Below are 23,448 nucleotides of genomic sequence, written 5' to 3'. Positions count from 1 at the left end.
TGACGGAATGAAATCGCTGGAACATTTACATTTTAAAAGGCCGTATTTATTTTCATTTTCCGCTCCACACCTTCAGTGGATATGCCTAAAACGGGGCATTATTTTTCGTACGTGACCTGTGGTTAGAGGCATTGTTGCTTGTTAGTAAGACATATGGCATAATAAATTATGTTCTTGGGCATAATTTGCAAGCTAACATGCACTACAAGTCATATCTTATATTTAACCTAAATATAAATGATTTTAATCTGTATTTTTGTGCGTCCTCTATTAAATCACCCTTTATGAGTAGTGCGCATGCGCACAAATGCCTAAGGGAACTTTTGGAGTATGACGTAAGAGGGAACCTGTGCTAAATCAAACAGAAAATACAGCGAAATGACAGGGAACAAAAAATATTAAATGAGTGATTATATGTTCAATACAGTTGCATTTTTTTGAGAACTCTAATCAGTTAAATAGCATAAGTTATTAGTTGGTGAGGTCTTTAACAACAGCCGTACTTTGTTGAACTAACGTGGTTCAAACGATGAGACCATATGAAACAGTCTTTACTAGCTTATTCGTTTCCACAAAAATGCAGCACAAATAAGCAAGCATTTTAACGTTTTAAATACACTAATCTACTATTATTGTTCAATCGCTGAAGTGTTTTTTTTATTATTTATTTATTTTAATGCCTTTAAAATATGTAGTTTTGTGAACACGGACGAAGAAACGCCAGGCCCGAAGCTCATCCGTAAACCACATAAAACAGCTCATATGCGCTTAGCTCTTTAAAATGATAATCTGTTTACATTGTGTACAGTCGCTGGACTGTTTTTATTTAAATGCTTTTAAAAGAGGCTTAGTGATGTAGTTCGCAGACCGAGAGCTCGGAGCCTTGACTCTCATGTCAGTACAACAGAAAACACTGGCTGAAGGCAGCTCTCTCCGTTTTAAATAAAACTACTTGCAAACACCTGAGTTTAGCTCTTGCTGTGTTCTAAGGGGTTGACGGAATGAAATCGCTGGAACATTTAAATTTTAAAAGGCCGTATTTATTTTCATTTTCAGCTCCACACCTTCAGTGGAGTGGAATGCCTTAAACGGGGCATTATTTTTCGTACGTGACCTGTGGTTAGAGGCATTGTTGCTTGTTAGTAAGACATATGGCATAATAAATTATGTTCTTGGGCATAATTTGCAAGCTAACATGCACTACAAGTCATATCTTATATTTAACCTAAATATAAATGATTCTAATCTGTATTTTTGTGCGTCCTCTATTAAATCACCCTTTATGAGTAGTGCGCATGCGCACAAATGCCTAAGGGAGCTTTCGGAGTATGACGTAAGAGGGAACCTGTGCTAAATCAAACAGAAAATACAGCGAAATGACAGGGAACAAAAAATATTAAATGAGTGATTATATGTTCAATACAGTTGCATTTTTTTTGAGAACTCTAATCAGTTAAATAGCATAAGTTATTAGTTGGTGAGGTCTTTAACAACAGCCGTACTTTGTTGAACTAACGTGGTTCAAACGATGAGACCATATGAAACAGTCTTTACTAGCTTATTCGTTTCCACAAAAATGCAGCACAAATAAGCAAGCATTTTAACGTTTTAAATACACTAATCTACTATTATTGTTCAATCGCTGAAGTGTTTTTTTTTTTTATTTATTTATTTTAATGCCTTTAAAATATGTAGTTTTGTGAACACGGACGAAGAAACGCCAGCCCCGAAGCTCATCCGTAAACCACATAAAACAGCTCATATGCGCTTAGCTCTTTAAAATGATAATCTGTTTACATTGTGTACAGTCGCTGGACTGTTTTTATTTAAATGCTTTTAAAAGAGGCTTAGTGATGTAGTTCGCAGACCGAGAGCTCGGAGCCTTGACTCTCATGTCAGTACAACAGAAAACACTGGCTGAAGGCAGCTCTCTCCGTTTTAAATAAAACTACTTGCAAACACCTGAGTTTAGCTCTTGCTGTGTTCTAAGGGGTTGACGGAATGAAATCGCTGGAACATTTAAATTTTAAAAGGCCGTATTTATTTTCATTTTCAGCTCCACACCTTCAGTGGAGTGGAATGCCTTAAACGGGGCATTATTTTTCGTACGTGACCTGTGGTTAGAGGCATTGTTGCTTGTTAGTAAGACATATGGCATAATAAATTATGTTCTTGGGCATAATTTGCAAGCTAACATGCACTACAAGTCATATCTTATATTTAACCTAAATATAAATGATTTTAATCTGTATTTTTGTGCATCCTCTATTAAATCACCCTTTATGAGTAGTGCGCATGCGCACAAATGCCTAAGGGAACTTTCGGAGTATGACGTAAGAGGGAACCTGTGCTAAATCAAACAGAAAATACAGCGAAATGACAGGGAACAAAAAATATTAAATGAGTGATTATATGTTCAATACAGTTGCATTTTTTTGAGAACTCTAATCAGTTAAATAGCATAAGTTATTAGTTGGTGAGGTCTTTAACAACAGCCGTACTTTGTTGAACTAACGTGGTTCAAACGATGAGACCATATGAAACAGTCTTTACTAGCTTATTCGTTTCCACAAAAATGCAGCACAAATAAGCAAGCATTTTAACGTTTTAAATACACTAATCTACTATTATTGTTCAATCGCTGAATTGTTTTTTTTTTTTTTTTTTAATGCCTTTAAAATATATAGTTTTGTGAACACGGACGAAGAAACGCCAGCCACGAAGCTCATCCGTAAACCACATAAAACAGCTCATATGCGCTTAGCTCTTTAAAATGATAATCTGTTTACATTGTGTACAGTCGCTGGACTGTTTTTATTTAAATGCTTTTAAAAGAGGCTTAGTGATGTAGTTCGCAGACCGAGAGCTCGGAGCCTTGACTCTCATGTCAGTACAACAGAAAACACTGGCTGAAGGCAGCTCTCTCCGTTTTAAATAAAACTACTTGCAAACACCTAAGTTTAGCTCTTGCTGTGTTCTAAGGGGTTGACGGAATGAAATCGCTGGAACATTTAAATTTTAAAAGGCCGTATTTATTTTCATTTTCAGCTCCACACCTTCAGTGGATATGCCTTAAACGGGGCATTATTTTTCGTACGTGACCTGTGGTTAGAGGCATTGTTGCTTGTTAGTAAGACATATGGCATAATAAATTATGTTCTTGGGCATAATTTGCAAGCTAACATGCTCTACAAGTCATATCTTATATTTAACCTAAATATAAATGATTTTAATCTGTATTTTTGTGCGTCCTCTATTAAATCACCCTTTATGAGTAGTGCGCATGCGCACAAATGCCTAAGGGAGCTTTCGGAGTATGACGTAAGAGGGAACCTGTGCTAAATCAAACAGAAAATACAGCGAAATGACAGGGAACAAAAAATATTAAATGAGTGATTATATGTTCAATACAGTTGCATTTTTTTTGAGAACTCTAATCAGTTAAATAGCATAAGTTATTAGTTGGTGAGGTCTTTAACAACAGCCGTACTTTGTTGAACTAACGTGGTTCAAACGATGAGACCATATGAAACAGTCTTTACTAGCTTATTCGTTTCCACAAAAATGCAGCACAAATAAGCAAGCATTTTAACGTTTTAAATACACTAATCTACTGTTATTGTTCAATCGCTGAAGTGTTTTTTTTTTAATTTATTTTTTTTAATGCCTTTAAAATATGTAGTTTTGTGAACACGGACGAAGAAACGCCAGCCCCGAAGCTCATCCGTAAACCACATAAAACAGCTCTTATGCGCTTAGCTCTTTAAAATGATAATCTGTTTACATTGTGTACAGTCGCTGGACTGTTTTTATTTAAATGCTTTTAAAAGAGGCTTAGTGATGTAGTTCGCAGACCGAGAGCTCGGAGCCTTGACTCTCATGTCAGTACAACAGAAAACACTGGCTGAAGGCAGCTCTCTCCGTTTTAAATAAAACTACTTGCAAACACCTAAGTTTAGCTCTTGCTGTGTTCTAAGGGGTTGACGGAATGAAATCGCTGGAACATTTAAATTTTAAAAGGCCGTATTTATTTTCATTTTCAGCTCCACACCTTCAGTGGAGTGGAATGCCTTAAACGGGGCATTATTTTTCGTACGTGACCTGTGGTTAGAGGCATTGTTGCTTGTTAGTAAGACATATGGCATAATAAATTATGTTCTTGGGCATAATTTGCAAGCTAACATGCTCTACAAGTCATATCTTATATTTAACCTAAATATAAATGATTTTAATCTGTATTTTTGTGCGTCCTCTATTAAATCACCCTTTATGAGTAGTGCGCATGCGCACAAATGCCTAAGGGAGCTTTCGGAGTATGACGTAAGAGGGAACCTGTGCTAAATCAAACAGAAAATACAGCGAAATGACAGGGAACAAAAAATATTAAATGAGTGATTATATGTTCAATACAGTTGCATTTTTTTTGAGAACTCTAATCAGTTAAATAGCATAAGTTATTAGTTGGTGAGGTCTTTAACAACAGCCGTACTTTGTTGAACTAACGTGGTTCAAACGATGAGACCATATGAAACAGTCTTTACTAGCTTATTCGTTTCCACAAAAATGCAGCACAAATAAGCAAGCATTTTAACGTTTTAAATACACTAATCTACTATTATTGTTCAATCGCTGAAGTGTTTTTTTTTTTTATTTATTTATTTTAATGCCTTTAAAATATGTAGTTTTGTGAACACGGACGAAGAAACGCCAGCCCCGAAGCTCATCCGTAAACCACATAAAACAGCTCATATGCGCTTAGCTCTTTAAAATGATAATCTGTTTACATTGTGTACAGTCGCTGGACTGTTTTTATTTAAATGCTTTTAAAAGAGGCTTAGTGATGTAGTTCGCAGACCGAGAGCTCGGAGCCTTGACTCTCATGTCAGTACAACAGAAAACACTGGCTGAAGGCAGCTCTCTCCGTTTTAAATAAAACTACTTGCAAACACCTGAGTTTAGCTCTTGCTGTGTTCTAAGGGGTTGACGGAATGAAATCGCTGGAACATTTAAATTTTAAAAGGCCGTATTTATTTTCATTTTCAGCTCCACACCTTCAGTGGATATGCCTTAAACGGGGCATTATTTTTCGTACGTGACCTGTGGTTAGAGGCATTGTTGCTTGTTAGTAAGACATATGGCATAATAAATTATGTTCTTGGGCATAATTTGCAAGCTAACATGCTCTACAAGTCATATCTTATATTTAACCTAAATATAAATGATTTTAATCTGTATTTTTGTGCGTCCTCTATTAAATCACCCTTTATGAGTAGTGCGCATGCGCACAAATGCCTAAGGGAGCTTTCGGAGTATGACGTAAGAGGGAACCTGTGCTAAATCAAACAGAAAATACAGCGAAATGACAGGGAACAAAAAATATTAAATGAGTGATTATATGTTCAATACAGTTGCATTTTTTTTGAGAACTCTAATCAGTTAAATAGCATAAGTTATTAGTTGGTGAGGTCTTTAACAACAGCCGTACTTTGTTGAACTAACGTGGTTCAAACGATGAGACCATATGAAACAGTCTTTACTAGCTTATTCGTTTCCACAAAAATGCAGCACAAATAAGCAAGCATTTTAACGTTTTAAATACACTAATCTACTGTTATTGTTCAATCGCTGAAGTGTTTTTTTTTTTAATTTATTTTTTTTAATGCCTTTAAAATATGTAGTTTTGTGAACACGGACGAAGAAACGCCAGCCCCGAAGCTCATCCGTAAACCACATAAAACAGCTCTTATGCGCTTAGCTCTTTAAAATGATAATCTGTTTACATTGTGTACAGTCGCTGGACTGTTTTTATTTAAATGCTTTTAAAAGAGGCTTAGTGATGTAGTTCGCAGACCGAGAGCTCGGAGCCTTGACTCTCATGTCAGTACAACAGAAAACACTGGCTGAAGGCAGCTCTCTCCGTTTTAAATAAAACTACTTGCAAACACCTAAGTTTAGCTCTTGCTGTGTTCTAAGGGGTTGACGGAATGAAATCGCTGGAACATTTAAATTTTAAAAGGCCGTATTTATTTTCATTTTCAGCTCCACACCTTCAGTGGAGTGGAATGCCTTAAACGGGGCATTATTTTTCGTACGTGACCTGTGGTTAGAGGCATTGTTGCTTGTTAGTAAGACATATGGCATAATAAATTATGTTCTTGGGCATAATTTGCAAGCTAACATGCTCTACAAGTCATATCTTATATTTAACCTAAATATAAATGATTTTAATCTGTATTTTTGTGCGTCCTCTATTAAATCACCCTTTATGAGTAGTGCGCATGCGCACAAATGCCTAAGGGAGCTTTCGGAGTATGACGTAAGAGGGAACCTGTGCTAAATCAAACAGAAAATACAGCGAAATGACAGGGAACAAAAAATATTAAATGAGTGATTATATGTTCAATACAGTTGCATTTTTTTTGAGAACTCTAATCAGTTAAATAGCATAAGTTATTAGTTGGTGAGGTCTTTAACAACAGCCGTACTTTGTTGAACTAACGTGGTTCAAACGATGAGACCATATGAAACAGTCTTTACTAGCTTATTCGTTTCCACAAAAATGCAGCACAAATAAGCAAGCATTTTAACGTTTTAAATACACTAATCTACTATTATTGTTCAATCGCTGAAGTGTTTTTTTTTTTTATTTATTTATTTTAATGCCTTTAAAATATGTAGTTTTGTGAACACGGACGAAGAAACGCCAGCCCCGAAGCTCATCCGTAAACCACATAAAACAGCTCATATGCGCTTAGCTCTTTAAAATGATAATCTGTTTACATTGTGTACAGTCGCTGGACTGTTTTTATTTAAATGCTTTTAAAAGAGGCTTAGTGATGTAGTTCGCAGACCGAGAGCTCGGAGCCTTGACTCTCATGTCAGTACAACAGAAAACACTGGCTGAAGGCAGCTCTCTCCGTTTTAAATAAAACTACTTGCAAACACCTGAGTTTAGCTCTTGCTGTGTTCTAAGGGGTTGACGGAATGAAATCGCTGGAACATTTAAATTTTAAAAGGCCGTATTTATTTTCATTTTCAGCTCCACACCTTCAGTGGATATGCCTTAAACGGGGCATTATTTTTCGTACGTGACCTGTGGTTAGAGGCATTGTTGCTTGTTAGTAAGACATATGGCATAATAAATTATGTTCTTGGGCATAATTTGCAAGCTAACATGCTCTACAAGTCATATCTTATATTTAACCTAAATATAAATGATTTTAATCTGTATTTTTGTGCGTCCTCTATTAAATCACCCTTTATGAGTAGTGCGCATGCGCACAAATGCCTAAGGGAGCTTTCGGAGTATGACGTAAGAGGGAACCTGTGCTAAATCAAACAGAAAATACAGCGAAATGACAGGGAACAAAAAATATTAAATGAGTGATTATATGTTCAATACAGTTGCATTTTTTTTGAGAACTCTAATCAGTTAAATAGCATAAGTTATTAGTTGGTGAGGTCTTTAACAACAGCCGTACTTTGTTGAACTAACGTGGTTCAAACGATGAGACCATATGAAACAGTCTTTACTAGCTTATTCGTTTCCACAAAAATGCAGCACAAATAAGCAAGCATTTTAACGTTTTAAATACACTAATCTACTGTTATTGTTCAATCGCTGAAGTGTTTTTTTTTTTAATTTATTTTTTTTTAATGCCTTTAAAATATGTAGTTTTGTGAACACGGACGAAGAAACGCCAGCCCCGAAGCTCATCCGTAAACCACATAAAACAGCTCTTATGCGCTTAGCTCTTTAAAATGATAATCTGTTTACATTGTGTACAGTCGCTGGACTGTTTTTATTTAAATGCTTTTAAAAGAGGCTTAGTGATGTAGTTCGCAGACCGAGAGCTCGGAGCCTTGACTCTCATGTCAGTACAACAGAAAACACTGGCTGAAGGCAGCTCTCTCCGTTTTAAATAAAACTACTTGCAAACACCTAAGTTTAGCTCTTGCTGTGTTCTAAGGGGTTGACGGAATGAAATCGCTGGAACATTTAAATTTTAAAAGGCCGTATTTATTTTCATTTTCAGCTCCACACCTTCAGTGGAGTGGAATGCCTTAAACGGGGCATTATTTTTCGTACGTGACCTGTGGTTAGAGGCATTGTTGCTTGTTAGTAAGACATATGGCATAATAAATTATGTTCTTGGGCATAATTTGCAAGCTAACATGCTCTACAAGTCATATCTTATATTTAACCTAAATATAAATGATTTTAATCTGTATTTTTGTGCGTCCTCTATTAAATCACCCTTTATGAGTAGTGCGCATGCGCACAAATGCCTAAGGGAGCTTTCGGAGTATGACGTAAGAGGGAACCTGTGCTAAATCAAACAGAAAATACAGCGAAATGACAGGGAACAAAAAATATTAAATGAGTGATTATATGTTCAATACAGTTGCATTTTTTTTGAGAACTCTAATCAGTTAAATAGCATAAGTTATTAGTTGGTGAGGTCTTTAACAACAGCCGTACTTTGTTGAACTAACGTGGTTCAAACGATGAGACCATATGAAACAGTCTTTACTAGCTTATTCGTTTCCACAAAAATGCAGCACAAATAAGCAAGCATTTTAACGTTTTAAATACACTAATCTACTATTATTGTTCAATCGCTGAAGTGTTTTTTTTTTTTATTTATTTATTTTAATGCCTTTAAAATATGTAGTTTTGTGAACACGGACGAAGAAACGCCAGCCCCGAAGCTCATCCGTAAACCACATAAAACAGCTCATATGCGCTTAGCTCTTTAAAATGATAATCTGTTTACATTGTGTACAGTCGCTGGACTGTTTTTATTTAAATGCTTTTAAAAGAGGCTTAGTGATGTAGTTCGCAGACCGAGAGCTCGGAGCCTTGACTCTCATGTCAGTACAACAGAAAACACTGGCTGAAGGCAGCTCTCTCCGTTTTAAATAAAATTACTTGCAAACACCTGAGTTTAGCTCTTGCTGTGTTCTAAGGGGTTGACGGAATGAAATCGCTGGAACATTTACATTTTAAAAGGCCGTATTTATTTTCATTTTCCGCTCCACACCTTCAGTGGATATGCCTAAAACGGGGCATTATTTTTCGTACGTGACCTGTGGTTAGAGGCATTGTTGCTTGTTAGTAAGACATATGGCATAATAAATTATGTTCTTGGGCATAATTTGCAAGCTAACATGCACTACAAGTCATATCTTATATTTAACCTAAATATAAATGATTTTAATCTGTATTTTTGTGCGTCCTCTATTAAATCACCCTTTATGAGTAGTGCGCATGCGCACAAATGCCTAAGGGAACTTTTGGAGTATGACGAACCTGTGCTAAATCAAACAGAAAATACAGCGAAATGACAGGGAACAAAAAATATTAAATGAGTGATTATATGTTCAATACAGTTGCATTTTTTTTGAGAACTCTAATCAGTTAAATAGCATAAGTTATTAGTTGGTGAGGTCTTTAACAACAGCCGTACTTTGTTGAACTAACGTGGTTCAAACGATGAGACCATATGAAACAGTCTTTACTAGCTTATTCGTTTCCACAAAAATGCAGCACAATTAAGCAAGCATTTTAACGTTTTAAATACACTAATCTACTATTATTGTTCAATCGCTGAAGTGTTTTTTTTTTTTTTTTTTTTTTTTTTTTTTTAATGCCTTTAAAATATGTAGTTTTGTGAACACGGACGAAGAAACGCCAGCCCCGAAGCTCATCCGTAAACCACATAAAACAGCTCATATGCGCTTAGCTCTTTAAAATGATAATCTGTTTACATTGTGTACAGTCGCTGGACTGTTTTTATTTAAATGCTTTTAAAAGAGGCTTAGTGATGTAGTTCGCAGACCGAGAGCTCGGAGCCTTGACTCTCATGTCTGTACAACAGAAAACACTGGCTGAAGGCAGCTCTCTCCGTTTTAAATAAAACTACTCGCAAACACCTGAAATTAGCTCTTGGTGTGTTCTAAGGGGTTGACGGAATGAAATCGCTGGAACATTTAAATTTTAAAAGGCCGTATTTATTTTCATTTTTGAATGGCTTTAACGGGGCATTATTTTTCGTACGTGACCTGTGGTTAGAGGCATTGTTTCTTGTTAGTAAGACATATGGCTTAATAAATTATGTTCTTGGGTATAATTTGCAAGCTAATGTAACCCATATTAGGATTGAGCTGGTTAGAGGAAATTAAATATAAATTAGTATGAATTTATTTTCACAAAAGAATATTAATTTCTTTTAAAAATAGTCTAAAAAAGGCTATTCTGAAAAGTGAAAACTAAAAAAATAATAATTTTTAACTAAAAAGAAAGCATAATGTTTTGTCATATGGTCGGCGCTCTGTGTGATGTCACTGTGATGAGACGCATAGCGAGAGAAGAGAAACACGCTAGAAAATCGCGGGTGTCAGAAGAGAGATTAAAAGTGTGATGTTTGATGATTGAAGCGGATGCTAGTGGATCGTGAGGCCTGTATCTCCAGATGCGGTTTATAATTTGATATTGATATCACCCGGATTTGGTGAGTTTTAAACCAAACAATGTTTAATTTGTTGTAATTTTGAGTCAATGTGTTATATTGGCATTCTAATGTGTTTATGTGAGTGTATATGTAGTTACTGTTAAAGGTTGTGTGTTAATATACTATGCACTTAAGAATGTACTGGTGTATGTGATGAAATGCTAACTAGCTCTGTGAATGTTATAATTGCACATTAAGTGACAAAAGTGCTCAGATTGTATTTTTATAATCACTGTTGGTGTTTAAATGTCATTTTCTTGAGCTGTGAGGGTAATACAGTCATATAAATTGTCTGAAATATTTTTGATCCTGTTTGTGTAAACAGGTCAAGTTTTTTTTGTGAGGTTGAAACTGTGATCTGAGATGGCGAGCCACCCGGAACCGTAGGCAGAGACGAGAGGGATTTCTGTTCTACATTGTGATCTGTGCCTTAATTGCTGTTACCAACGGGATTCATCTATTGTGTGGTATTTCTCATCCGTTACTCTACCACTAAGTTCTATAAAGAGTTGTCCGTGCCTGGTTGGACATTACACCACATGAAATTGCACTACCATTACTGCACCAAGAGACTTTACATTCGTTGGATTCATTCGATTTCAAGGAACTTTCGTTACATTTGCATATACACACACACTGACACTCACTCATTTCATGGACTGAAATTGTTTACATTGAATTACTGTAAGTTTTTACAGTCAAGTGTTTTTTTTTTTTTTTTTTGTTATACAAATCTGATTGTTACAGCTGTTTCATATTGTGGGTTTTGTTTTGAGTCAGGTTTATTCAAAGAAACAATTTAAACCTCAAAGGAAACCACCTAGCATAAGTTAAAATATACCAGTATTAAAGTAAAATAAATTGAAATATAAGTAATATTATACATATCAAAATAAATAGTCCAGTGAACAAATACATCATAAATAGATGTTTGGAAAATAACCCCCAAAAAAAGCATACTTTCCTGGAGGAAAAAAGAAGAACTCATTATTGTATTTTATTTTATTTATTCATTTTGCTGTCATTACATTCCATTATTTTACTCATTTCAATTTAAAGTAAAAAGTTACATTGGTAAAGTCATTCTCTTGGTCTGTCTGGTCCTTGTGTTGATTTAATTGCCTAATTTTTGCCCTCCATAGCGAATCTGGTGATCTGGCCTGTTACTGTGTGTCCTATCATTCATATTGATACACAAGGGAAGTAGAGTATCTATTGTACACTAGGCGTTACTGGCTACACTATAATGCAGTACAAGCTATATCCTCCGTTTAACCTAAATATAAATGATTTTATTCAGTATTTTTGTGCGTCCTCTATAAAGCACCATTTATGAGTAGTGCGCATGCGCACAAATGCCTAAGGGAACTTTCCGAGTATGACGTAAGAGGGAACCTGTGCTAAATCAAACAGAAAATACAGCGAAATGACAGGGAATAAAAAACATTAAATGAGTGATTATATGTTCAATACAGTTGCATTTTTTTGAGAACTCTAATCAGTTGAATAGCATAAGTTATTAGTTGGTGAGGTCATTAAAAACGGCCGTACTTTGTTGAACTATGTGGTTCAAACGATGAGACCATATACATGAAACAGTATTTACTAGCTAATTCGTTTCCACAAAAATGCAGCACAAATAAGCAAGCATTTTAACGTTTTCAATACACTAATCTACTATTATTGTTCAATCGCTGGAGTGTTTTTTTTTTTTTTTTTTTTTTTTTTAATGCCTTTAAAATATGTAGTTTTGTGAACACGGACGAAGAAACGCCAGCCCCGAAGCTCATCCGTAAACCACATAAAACAGCTCATATGCGCTTAGCTCTTTAAAATGATAATCTGTTTACATTGTGTACAGTCGCTGGACTGTTTTTATTTAAATGCTTTTAAAAGAGGCTTAGTGATGTAGTTCGCAGACCGAGAGCTCGGAGCCTTGACTCTCATGTCAGTACAACAGAAAACACTGGCTGAAGGCAGCTCTCTCCGTTTTAAATAAAACTACTTGCAAACACCTGAGTTTAGCTCTTGCTGTGTTCTAAGGGGTTGACGGAATGAAATCGCTGGAACATTTAAATTTTAAAAGGCCGTATTTATTTTCATTTTCCGCTCCACACCTTCAGTGGAGTGGAATGCCTTAAACGGGGCATTATTTTTCGTACGTGACCTGTGGTTAGAGGCATTGTTGCTTGTTAGTAAGACATATGGCATAATAAATTATGTTCTTGGGCATAATTTGCAAGCTAACATGCACTACAAGTCATATCTTATATTTAACCTAAATGTAAATGATTTTAATCTGTATTTTTGTGCGTCCTCTATTAAATCACCCTTTATGAGTAGTGCGCATGCGCACAAATGCCTAAGGGAACTTTCGGAGTATGACGTAAGAGGGAACCTGTGCTAAATCAAACAGAAAATACAGCGAAATGACAGGGAACAAAAAATATTAAATGAGTGATTATATGTTCAATACAGTTGCATTTTTTTGAGAACTCTAATCAGTTAAATAGCATAAGTTATTAGTTGGTGAGGTCTTTAACAACAGCCGTACTTTGTTGAACTAACGTGGTTCAAACGATGAGACCATATGAAACAGTCTTTACTAGCTTATTCGTTTCCACAAAAATGCAGCACAAATAAGCAAGCATTTTAACGTTTTAAATACACTAATCTACTATTATTGTTCAATCGCTGAAGTGTTTTTTATTTTTTTTATTTTTTTTAATGCCTTTAAAATATGTAGTTTTGTGAACACGGACGAAGAAACGCCAGCCCCGAAGCTCATCCGTAAACCACATAAAACAGCTCATATGCGCTTAGCTCTTTAAAATGATAATCTGTTTACATTGTGTACAGTCGCTGGACTGTTTTTATTTAAATGCTTTTAAAAGAGGCTTAGTGATGTAGTTCGCAGACCGAGAGCTCGGAGCCTTGACTCTCATGTCTGTACAACAGAAAACACTGGCTGAAGGCAGCTCTCTCCGTTTTAAATAAAACTACTTGCAAACACCTGAGTTTAGCTCTTGCTGTGTTCTAAGGGGTTGACGGAATGAAATCGCTGGAACATTTACATTTTAAAAGGCCGTATTTATTTTCATTTTCCGCTCCACACCTTCAGTGGATATGCCTTAAACGGGGCATTATTTTTCGTACGTGACCTGTGGTTAGAGGCATTGTTGCTTGTTAGTAAGACATATGGCATAATAAATTATGTTCTTGGGCATAATTTGCAAGCTAACATGCTCTACAAGTCATATCTTATATTTAACCTAAATATAAATGATTTTAATCTGTATTTTTGTGCGTCCTCTATTAAATCACCCTTTATGAGTAGTGCGCATGCGCACAAATGCCTAAGGGAGCTTTCGGAGTATGACGTAAGAGGGAACCTGTGCTAAATCAAACAGAAAATACAGCGAAATGACAGGGAACAAAATTATTAAATGAGTGATTATATGTTCAATACAGTTGCATTTTTTTTGAGAACTCTAATCAGTTAAATAGCATAAGTTATTAGTTGGTGAGGTCTTTAACAACAGCCGTACTTTGTTGAACTAACGTGGTTCAAACGATGAGACCATATGAAACAGTCTTTACTAGCTTATTCGTTTCCACAAAAATGCAGCACAAATAAGCAAGCATTTTAACGTTTTAAATACACTAATCTACTATTATTGTTCAATCGCTGAAGTGTTTTTTTTTTTATTTATTTATTTTAATGCCTTTAAAATATGTAGTTTTGTGAACACGGACGAAGAAACGCCAGCCCCGAAGCTCATCCGTAAACCACATAAAACAGCTCATATGCGCTTAGCTCTTTAAAATGATAATCTGTTTACATTGTGTACAGTCGCTGGACTGTTTTTATTTAAATGCTTTTAAAAGAGGCTTAGTGATGTAGTTCGCAGACCGAGAGCTCGGAGCCTTGACTCTCATGTCAGTACAACAGAAAACACTGGCTGAAGGCAGCTCTCTCCGTTTTAAATAAAACTACTTGCAAACACCTGAGTTTAGCTCTTGCTGTGTTCTAAGGGGTTGACGGAATGAAATCGCTGGAACATTTAAATTTTAAAAGGCCGTATTTATTTTCATTTTCAGCTCCACACCTTCAGTGGAGTGGAATGCCTTAAACGGGGCATTATTTTTCGTACGTGACCTGTGGTTAGAGGCATTGTTGCTTGTTAGTAAGACATATGGCATAATAAATTATGTTCTTGGGCATAATTTGCAAGCTAACATGCTCTACAAGTCATATCTTATATTTAACCTAAATATAAATGATTTTAATCTGTATTTTTGTGCGTCCTCTATTAAATCACCCTTTATGAGTAGTGCGCATGCGCACAAATGCCTAAGGGAGCTTTCGGAGTATGACGTAAGAGGGAACCTGTGCTAAATCAAACAGAAAATACAGCGAAATGACAGGGAACAAAAAATATTAAATGAGTGATTATATGTTCAATACAGTTGCATTTTTTTTGAGAACTCTAATCAGTTAAATAGCATAAGTTATTAGTTGGTGAGGTCTTTAACAACAGCCGTACTTTGTTGAACTAACGTGGTTCAAACGATGAGACCATATGAAACAGTCTTTACTAGCTTATTCGTTTCCACAAAAATGCAGCACAAATAAGCAAGCATTTTAACGTTTTAAATACACTAATCTACTGTTATTGTTCAATCGCTGAAGTGTTTTTTTTTTTAATTTATTTTTTTTAATGCCTTTAAAATATGTAGTTTTGTGAACACGGACGAAGAAACGCCAGCCCCGAAGCTCATCCGTAAACCACATAAAACAGCTCTTATGCGCTTAGCTCTTTAAAATGATAATCTGTTTACATTGTGTACAGTCGCTGGACTGTTTTTATTTAAATGCTTTTAAAAGAGGCTTAGTGATGTAGTTCGCAGACCGAGAGCTCGGAGCCTTGACTCTCATGTCAGTACAACAGAAAACACTGGCTGAAGGCAGCTCTCTCCGTTTTAAATAAAACTACTTGCAAACACCTAAGTTTAGCTCTTGCTGTGTTCTAAGGGGTTGACGGAATGAAATCGCTGGAACATTTAAATTTTAAAAGGCCGTATTTATTTTCATTTTCAGCTCCACACCTTCAGTGGAGTGGAATGCCTTAAACGGGGCATTATTTTTCGTACGTGACCTGTGGTTAGAGGCATTGTTGCTTGTTAGTAAGACATATGGCATAATAAATTATGTTCTTGGGCATAATTTGCAAGCTAACATGCTCTACAAGTCATATCTTATATTTAACCTAAATATAAATGATTTTAATCTGTATTTTTGTGCGTCCTCTATTAAATCACCCTTTATGAGTAGTGCGCATGCGCACAAATGCCTAAGGGAGCTTTCGGAGTATGACGTAAGAGGGAACCTGTGCTAAATCAAACAGAAAATACAGCGAAATGACAGGGAACAAAAAATATTAAATGAGTGATTATATGTTCAATACAGTTGCATTTTTTTTGAGAACTCTAATCAGTTAAATAGCATAAGTTATTAGTTGGTGAGGTCTTTAACAACAGCCGTACTTTGTTGAACTAACGTGGTTCAAACGATGAGACCATATGAAACAGTCTTTACTAGCTTATTCGTTTCCACAAAAATGCAGCACAAATAAGCAAGCATTTTAACGTTTTAAATACACTAATCTACTATTATTGTTCAATCGTGAAGTGTTTTTTTTTTTTATTTATTTATTTTAATGCCTTTAAAATATGTAGTTTTGTGAACACGGACGAAGAAACGCCAGCCCCGAAGCTCATCCGTAAACCACATAAAACAGCTCATATGCGCTTAGCTCTTTAAAATGATAATCTGTTTACATTGTGTACAGTCGCTGGACTGTTTTTATTTAAATGCTTTTAAAAGAGGCTTAGTGATGTAGTTCGCAGACCGAGAGCTCGGAGCCTTGACTCTCATGTCAGTACAACAGAAAACACTGGCTGAAGGCAGCTCTCTCCGTTTTAAATAAAACTACTTGCAAACACCTGAGTTTAGCTCTTGCTGTGTTCTAAGGGGTTGACGGAATGAAATCGCTGGAACATTTAAATTTTAAAAGGCCGTATTTATTTTCATTTTCAGCTCCACACCTTCAGTGGAGTGGAATGCCTTAAACGGGGCATTATTTTTCGTACGTGACCTGTGGTTAGAGGCATTGTTGCTTGTTAGTAAGACATATGGCATAATAAATTATGTTCTTGGGCATAATTTGCAAGCTAACATGCTCTACAAGTCATATCTTATATTTAACCTAAATATAAATGATTTTAATCTGTATTTTTGTGCGTCCTCTATTAAATCACCCTTTATGAGTAGTGCGCATGCGCACAAATGCCTAAGGGAACTTTCTGAGTATGACGTAAGAGGGAACCTGTGCTAAATCAAACAGAAAATACAGCGAAATGACAGGGAACAAAAAATATTAAATGAGTGATTATATGTTCAATACAGTTGCATTTTTTTTGAGAACTCTAATCAGTTAAATAGCATAAGTTATTAGTTGGTGAGGTCTTTAACAACAGCCGTACTTTGTTGAACTAACGTGGTTCAAACGATGAGACCATATGAAACAGTCTTTACTAGCTTATTCGTTTCCACAAAAATGCAGCACAAATAAGCAAGCATTTTAACGTTTTAAATACACTAATCTACTATTATTGTTCAATCGCTGAAGTGTTTTTTTATTTATTTATTTATTTTAATGCCTTTAAAATATGTAGTTTTGTGAACACGGACGAAGAAACGCCAGCCCCGAAGCTCATCCGTAAACCACATAAAACAGCTCATATGCGCTTAGCTCTTTAAAATGATAATCTGTTTACATTGTGTACAGTCGCTGGACTGTTTTTATTTAAATGCTTTTAAAAGAGGCATAGTGATGTAGTTCGCAGACCGAGAGCTCGGAGCCTTGACTCTCATGTCAGTACAACAGAAAACACTGGCTGAAGGCAGCTCTCTCCGTTTTAAATAAAATTACTTGCAAACACCTGAGTTTAGCTCTTGCTGTGTTCTAAGGGGTTGACGGAATGAAATCGCTGGAACATTTAAATTTTAAAAGGCCGTATTTATTTTCATTTTCCGCTCCACACCTTCAGTGGAGTGGAATGCCTTAAACGGGGCATTATTTTTCGTACGTGACCTGTGGTTAGAGGCATTGTTGCTTGTTAGTAAGACATATGGCATAATAAATTATGTTCTTGGGCATAATTTGCAAGCTAACATGCATTACAAGTCATATCTTATATTTAACCTAAATATAAATGATTTTAATCTGTATTTTTGTGCGTCCTCTATTAAATCACCCTTTATGAGTAGTGCGCATGCGCACAAATGCCTAAGGGAACTTTCTGAGTATGACGAACCTGTGCTAAATCAAACAGAAAATACAGCGAAATGACAGGGAACAAAAAATATTAAATGAGTGATTATATGTTCAATACAGTTGCATTTTTTTTGAGAACTCTAATCAGTTAAATAGCATAAGTTATTAGTTGGTGAGGTCTTTAACAACAGCCGTACTTTGTTGAACTAACGTGGTTCAAACGATGAGACCATATGAAACAGTCTTTACTAGCTTATTCGTTTCCACAAAAATGCAGCACAATTAAGCAAGCATTTTAACGTTTTAAATACACTAATCTACTATTATTGTTCAATCGCTGAAGTGTTTTTTTTTTTTTTTTTTTTTTTTTTTTTTTTAATGCCTTTAAAATATGTAGTTTTGTGAACACGGACGAAGAAACGCCAGCCCCGAAGCTCATCCGTAAACCACATAAAACAGCTCATATGCGCTTAGCTCTTTAAAATGATAATCTGTTTACATTGTGTACAGTCGCTGGACTGTTTTTATTTAAATGCTTTTAAAAGAGGCTTAGTGATGTAGTTCGCAGACCGAGAGCTCGGAGCCTTGACTCTCATGTCTGTACAACAGAAAACACTGGCTGAAGGCAGCTCTCTCCGTTTTAAATAAAACTACTCGCAAACACCTGAAATTAGCTCTTGGTGTGTTCTAAGGGGTTGACGGAATGAAATCGCTGGAACATTTAAATTTTAAAAGGCCGTATTTATTTTCATTTTTGAATGGCTTTAACGGGGCATTATTTTTCGTACGTGACCTGTGGTTAGAGGCATTGTTTCTTGTTAGTAAGACATATGGCTTAATAAATTATGTTCTTGGGTATAATTTGCAAGCTAATGTAACCCATATTAGGATTGAGCTGGTTAGAGGAAATTAAATATAAATTAGTATGAATTTATTTTCACAAAAGAATATTAATTTCTTTTAAAAATAGTCTAAAAAAGGCTATTCTGAAAAGTGAAAACTAAAAAAATAATAATTTTTAACTAAAAAGAAAGCATAATGTTTTGTCATATGGTCGGCGCTCTGTGTGATGTCACTGTGATGAGACGCATAGCGAGAGAAGAGAAACACGCTAGAAAATCGCGGGTGTCAGAAGAGAGATTAAAAGTGTGATGTTTGATGATTGAAGCGGATGCTAGTGGATCGTGAGGCCTGTATCTCCAGATGCGGTTTATAATTTGATATTGATATCACCCGGATTTGGTGAGTTTTAAACCAAACAATGTTTAATTTGTTGTAATTTTGAGTCAATGTGTTATATTGGCATTCTAATGTGTTTATGTGAGTGTATATGTAGTTACTGTTAAAGGTTGTGTGTTAATATACTATGCACTTAAGAATGTACTGGTGTATGTGATGAAATGCTAACTAGCTCTGTGAATGTTATAATTGCACATTAAGTGACAAAAGTGCTCAGATTGTATTTTTATAATCACTGTTGGTGTTTAAATGTCATTTTCTTGAGCTGTGAGGGTAATACAGTCATATAAATTGTCTGAAATATTTTTGATCCTGTTTGTGTAAACAGGTCAAGTTTTTTTTGTGAGGTTGAAACTGTGATCTGAGATGGCGAGCCACCCGGAACCGTAGGCAGAGACGAGAGGGATTTCTGTTCTACATTGTGATCTGTGCCTTAATTGCTGTTACCAACGGGATTCATCTATTGTGTGGTATTTCTCATCCGTTACTCTACCACTAAGTTCTATAAAGAGTTGTCCGTGCCTGGTTGGACATTACACCACATGAAATTGCACTACCATTACTGCACCAAGAGACTTTACATTCGTTGGATTCATTCGATTTCAAGGAACTTTCGTTACATTTGCATATACACACACACTGACACTCACTCATTTCATGGACTGAAATTGTTTACATTGAATTACTGTAAGTTTTTACAGTCAAGTGTTTTTTTTTTTTTTTTTTGTTATACAAATCTGATTGTTACAGCTGTTTCATATTGTGGGTTTTGTTTTGAGTCAGGTTTATTCAAAGAAACAATTTAAACCTCAAAGGAAACCACCTAGCATAAGTTAAAATATACCAGTATTAAAGTAAAATAAATTGAAATATAAGTAATATTATACATATCAAAATAAATAGTCCAGTGAACAAATACATCATAAATAGATGTTTGGAAAATAACCCCCAAAAAAAGCATACTTTCCTGGAGGAAAAAAGAAGAACTCATTATTGTATTTTATTTTATTTATTCATTTTGCTGTCATTACATTCCATTATTTTACTCATTTCAATTTAAAGTAAAAAGTTACATTGGTAAAGTCATTCTCTTGGTCTGTCTGGTCCTTGTGTTGATTTAATTGCCTAATTTTTGCCCTCCATAGCGAATCTGGTGATCTGGCCTGTTACTGTGTGTCCTATCATTCATATTGATACACAAGGGAAGTAGAGTATCTATTGTACACTAGGCGTTACTGGCTACACTATAATGCAGTACAAGCTATATCCTCCGTTTAACCTAAATATAAATGATTTTATTCAGTATTTTTGTGCGTCCTCTATAAAGCACCATTTATGAGTAGTGCGCATGCGCACAAATGCCTAAGGGAACTTTCCGAGTATGACGTAAGAGGGAACCTGTGCTAAATCAAACAGAAAATACAGCGAAATGACAGGGAATAAAAAACATTAAATGAGTGATTATATGTTCAATACAGTTGCATTTTTTTGAGAACTCTAATCAGTTGAATAGCATAAGTTATTAGTTGGTGAGGTCATTAAAAACGGCCGTACTTTGTTGAACTATGTGGTTCAAACGATGAGACCATATACATGAAACAGTATTTACTAGCTAATTCGTTTCCACAAAAATGCAGCACAAATAAGCAAGCATTTTAACGTTTTCAATACACTAATCTACTATTATTGTTCAATCGCTGGAGTGTTTTTTTTTTTTTTTTTTTTTTTTTAATGCCTTTAAAATATGTAGTTTTGTGAACACGGACGAAGAAACGCCAGCCCCGAAGCTCATCCGTAAACCACATAAAACAGCTCATATGCGCTTAGCTCTTTAAAATGATAATCTGTTTACATTGTGTACAGTCGCTGGACTGTTTTTATTTAAATGCTTTTAAAAGAGGCTTAGTGATGTAGTTCGCAGACCGAGAGCTCGGAGCCTTGACTCTCATGTCAGTACAACAGAAAACACTGGCTGAAGGCAGCTCTCTCCGTTTTAAATAAAACTACTTGCAAACACCTGAGTTTAGCTCTTGCTGTGTTCTAAGGGGTTGACGGAATGAAATCGCTGGAACATTTAAATTTTAAAAGGCCGTATTTATTTTCATTTTCCGCTCCACACCTTCAGTGGAGTGGAATGCCTTAAACGGGGCATTATTTTTCGTACGTGACCTGTGGTTAGAGGCATTGTTGCTTGTTAGTAAGACATATGGCATAATAAATTATGTTCTTGGGCATAATTTGCAAGCTAACATGCACTACAAGTCATATCTTATATTTAACCTAAATGTAAATGATTTTAATCTGTATTTTTGTGCGTCCTCTATTAAATCACCCTTTATGAGTAGTGCGCATGCGCACAAATGCCTAAGGGAACTTTCGGAGTATGACGTAAGAGGGAACCTGTGCTAAATCAAACAGAAAATACAGCGAAATGACAGGGAACAAAAAATATTAAATGAGTGATTATATGTTCAATACAGTTGCATTTTTTTGAGAACTCTAATCAGTTAAATAGCATAAGTTATTAGTTGGTGAGGTCTTTAACAACAGCCGTACTTTGTTGAACTAACGTGGTTCAAACGATGAGACCATATGAAACAGTCTTTACTAGCTTATTCGTTTCCACAAAAATGCAGCACAAATAAGCAAGCATTTTAACGTTTTAAATACACTAATCTACTATTATTGTTCAATCGCTGAAGTGTTTTTTATTTTTTTTATTTTTTTTAATGCCTTTAAAATATGTAGTTTTGTGAACACGGACGAAGAAACGCCAGCCCCGAAGCTCATCCGTAAACCACATAAAACAGCTCATATGCGCTTAGCTCTTTAAAATGATAATCTGTTTACATTGTGTACAGTCGCTGGACTGTTTTTATTTAAATGCTTTTAAAAGAGGCTTAGTGATGTAGTTCGCAGACCGAGAGCTCGGAGCCTTGACTCTCATGTCTGTACAACAGAAAACACTGGCTGAAGGCAGCTCTCTCCGTTTTAAATAAAACTACTTGCAAACACCTGAGTTTAGCTCTTGCTGTGTTCTAAGGGGTTGACGGAATGAAATCGCTGGAACATTTACATTTTAAAAGGCCGTATTTATTTTCATTTTCCGCTCCACACCTTCAGTGGATATGCCTTAAACGGGGCATTATTTTTCGTACGTGACCTGTGGTTAGAGGCATTGTTGCTTGTTAGTAAGACATATGGCATAATAAATTATGTTCTTGGGCATAATTTGCAAGCTAACATGCTCTACAAGTCATATCTTATATTTAACCTAAATATAAATGATTTTAATCTGTATTTTTGTGCGTCCTCTATTAAATCACCCTTTATGAGTAGTGCGCATGCGCACAAATGCCTAAGGGAGCTTTCGGAGTATGACGTAAGAGGGAACCTGTGCTAAATCAAACAGAAAATACAGCGAAATGACAGGGAACAAAATTATTAAATGAGTGATTATATGTTCAATACAGTTGCATTTTTTTTGAGAACTCTAATCAGTTAAATAGCATAAGTTATTAGTTGGTGAGGTCTTTAACAACAGCCGTACTTTGTTGAACTAACGTGGTTCAAACGATGAGACCATATGAAACAGTCTTTACTAGCTTATTCGTTTCCACAAAAATGCAGCACAAATAAGCAAGCATTTTAACGTTTTAAATACACTAATCTACTATTATTGTTCAATCGCTGAAGTGTTTTTTTTTTTATTTATTTATTTTAATGCCTTTAAAATATGTAGTTTTGTGAACACGGACGAAGAAACGCCAGCCCCGAAGCTCATCCGTAAACCACATAAAACAGCTCATATGCGCTTAGCTCTTTAAAATGATAATCTGTTTACATTGTGTACAGTCGCTGGACTGTTTTTATTTAAATGCTTTTAAAAGAGGCTTAGTGATGTAGTTCGCAGACCGAGAGCTCGGAGCCTTGACTCTCATGTCAGTACAACAGAAAACACTGGCTGAAGGCAGCTCTCTCCGTTTTAAATAAAATTACTTGCAAACACCTGAGTTTAGCTCTTGCTGTGTTCTAAGGGGTTGACGGAATGAAATCGCTGGAACATTTACATTTTAAAAGGCCGTATTTATTTTCATTTTCCGCTCCACACCTTCAGTGGATATGCCTAAAACGGGGCATTATTTTTCGTACGTGACCTGTGGTTAGAGGCATTGTTGCTTGTTAGTAAGACATATGGCATAATAAATTATGTTCTTGGGCATAATTTGCAAGCTAACATGCACTACAAGTCATATCTTATATTTAACCTAAATATAAATGATTTTAATCTGTATTTTTGTGCGTCCTCTATTAAATCACCCTTTATGAGTAGTGCGCATGCGCACAAATGCCTA

The sequence above is a fragment of the Garra rufa genome, unplaced genomic scaffold (assembly GCF_049309525.1).
Source record: "Garra rufa unplaced genomic scaffold, GarRuf1.0 hap1_unplaced_003, whole genome shotgun sequence".
NCBI lineage: Eukaryota > Metazoa > Chordata > Actinopteri > Cypriniformes > Cyprinidae > Garra > Garra rufa.
This window is presented reverse-complemented; position numbering follows the sequence as displayed.